The sequence below is a fragment of the Centruroides sculpturatus genome, unplaced genomic scaffold, assembly GCF_000671375.1.
Source record: "Centruroides sculpturatus isolate CEXI.00-Female unplaced genomic scaffold, Cexi_2.0 scaffold1221, whole genome shotgun sequence".
NCBI lineage: Eukaryota > Metazoa > Arthropoda > Arachnida > Scorpiones > Buthidae > Centruroides > Centruroides sculpturatus.
In genome coordinates this window covers 106,711-109,864 of record NW_019385558.1, presented here as the reverse complement: position 1 = coordinate 109,864, position 3,154 = coordinate 106,711, and positions in this window count along the sequence as shown.

Sequence of the window (3,154 nt, the reverse complement as noted above, 5' to 3'; positions counted from 1 at the left end):
AAATCTCCGTAGCGTGTTGCCAGGTGGCAGAAAGCATATATATAATTATAATAAACTTACAATAAATTAAGTTAATATATAATTATATATACAGTAGCTAATTTATATATAATTAATATATAATTATATGTACAGTACCTAATTTATATATAATTTATATATAATACTAAACAGACGATAGCAAACTCAATTTAGCCGCTCCGTAGCGTGGCGCAGGGTCGGAGGAAAGTAGTTCGGCTGCTCATCCACTATTGGTCCAGACTCTATCAATCTTGTCGCGAAACGACGTTATGGGAGGTATGTTTTACGAGAGTTTGTACAATTTTTTCGTTACGTTATAGGAATTGTCGTTATTAGAACGTACGTTATAGGGGGGTCGACTGTACATGTTTAGGCTTCATGAAAATTAAATTGAAACTCCTGGTATAGAATTCCAACGGTAGCACTTTCAGTGACCTTCATACATTTCAGTATTGTAAACAGTGAAAAGCATTGGCTTGGTTCCTGAAACCCCAGTGTGGACTTTATGTTTTAAAATTCTCAGGTATGTTTCACTGTTAATAGCATATTTTCTTTCTATTTTTGCCTAAAAACTTATAAATTACAATAACATTCTTCATTGATGATGGAACTATATGTGAAAATCGCATTGAAACAAATACTATGAAAAGTTTACAACTCACTATCTCAGAAATTCTAAACATTGAAAGTCCTCAGAAACTGGAGAGGAAACAATGTCACCTATTCTGACCAAGAGGAAGAGACAGGAAGACTAAGAGTATTTGCCAGTCCTGTTGAAAGGCTTTTGTGTTGGAGACTGAATATCATATAAATATAAAAACATTATTGTCAGTACTAAGTTATTTCTTATATTGATTGTTTAGGTAACATAACATCTTATTGTTGCAAATTAGTTTTATAATTTCAACCCAATACTAATGTAAAAAAATTATTTATTCCAAGTAATACTTGAACAAATATTTCACTCATAGAATATAGTGTGAGAATTCAGACTTAGGCGTAAATTTTCACGCTTTGATAATTTTTTTCATCATTATTTTTTTCATAGATTTAATATTCTGTCACTTCAAAAAGTGACCTTCTAATTTTCTATCATATCAAATCTCTTATATTACAAAGAAGAATGTAATTTCAAATATGTTTCAAGACTATGAAGGTTTTGAACATATACTTGTGTTAAATATTAAGTAAATTATTACATCTTTATGATAGTGACAACAACAATATTGTGAGGTCCGAACCCCTTCACTTGTTTACGTTTATTGTCTTTTTTTGTGATCTTAGAAAACATAGTTGTGAAGTTAATGTATTTTGTCAAACTAAAAGTATGAGAAACGATGTACAGTGAGAGATTAAAATACACCATAATTGCATGCGCCCCTTTTATTTTTATCACAAAATTAATAAAGCGAATGTTTTTAACATTTACATGTATAATAAATACGGGTTTACTCACCTGTGTTACTTGTAGAATTTAAGTGATGTGAATATAAAGCAACCAACTTTTAATAAAAATAACAAGCTTCATTAATAATTTTTTTAACAGTGAAAATCTTAATTTGCACTTTATCAAATTTATACCAGCAAAAATATGTTTTTTTTTTTTTGTGTCTCGTTAATAAACTAATTGCTTTATATAACATCATCACATCTAAGTTGGTTGGTATGATGAGTGTTACACTATGAATCTTGCTTGACACTTTAGGAAAAAAACTGTGTATTAGAAACTTTTTACACTATGTTTTTAGTCATTTATTTATAATNCCAAGCATTATTATACGTTTCGATTCTTCCCTCTATAAAAGCTCATCTTAAGTTGCACCTTTTCTATATAAACGAATCATGTGTTGATCCAGGAAATTTTGCATTAATGCTATTTATTTTCATGTTAGAATCTCACACACCTGACAAATAATGAAAATATAATAAATCATTGTATTATTTTTGTGTCACGAAATGATATTTATGATTTAATAACAGATTTGATAATTTATGTACTAAAATCATTTAAAATATAATTTAAAAAAGTTAGAGTCTTTTACTTACTATTTGTGTGTATTTATGAAATGATATCCTTTTGGATTGACATACGTAAATTCTTTATGCTCAGGATCATTAAATGATGGTTCAATATTAGGAATGTGAGTTCCATTTATAGCACCTATCACTTCCGGAAAGCCACCTAAACTCATGAATTTTTGTTTTACTGATGTCATCTCTGTTTCAGATCTTCGAAATTTTATCCAGCGATGAAGAAGAACCACATTTATTGCATTGCTTACTGTCATTATGCAACAGCTTACCGATGGCTGGCTAATTTCTAGCGTGTTATCTTGAGCTACTGGGATCAGATAAAAACCAGAAGCGAAAAATCTAAGAGCACATAATACCTACAAGAAAACAAATTTAATAAAACGATTATGCAGCTCACAGATATATATAATATTTCAAAAAGTTATGTATAGAAATTTTTATAAGCATATTTATATTCAAATTCATATTGTTATATGAACATAAACAATTTTGTATTAAACAATATTTTATATACAGTACTATTAATAAAGAGTATTTAACAAAGTCTCCATGTTAATGTGACTTTAAAATGCCATTATTTGGGAAACATATTTTCTTATACACAATTTCCATATAAATATATATGTTACAGTCAAAACCCGTTTTTAGTTAGAACGCGTTTTAACTAGTTGAAACTAGTTTATACTGAATGTCTTTGTTAAAACTCGTTTTGTCTAGTTAAAACTAGTTTTAACTCAAATTCATTTTTGACTAGCAGTAAATTCTAGTTTTAACTAGACAAAACGGGTTTTAACAAAGACATTTAGTATAAACTAGTTTCAACTAGTTAAAACGCATCCTAACTAAAAACTGATTTGACTGCAACGCATAGAGTTATTCGGGGTAAGATGGTAAGCGGGGGAAGCTGCCTAATTTTTGATATTTTCAAACGGTGACGTCACATATTGTCATGTATTTGTATGATGAATCGTTGGGCCAATATTTAGTGCGGAAAGCTGTAGTTGGCTACCGTTACTTCATTTTCTACATCCGAGAAGAATAAAAGCTAGATAAGAACGAAGTTTTTGTTGTGAAATGTTTCTAGAATAATTTTAAACTA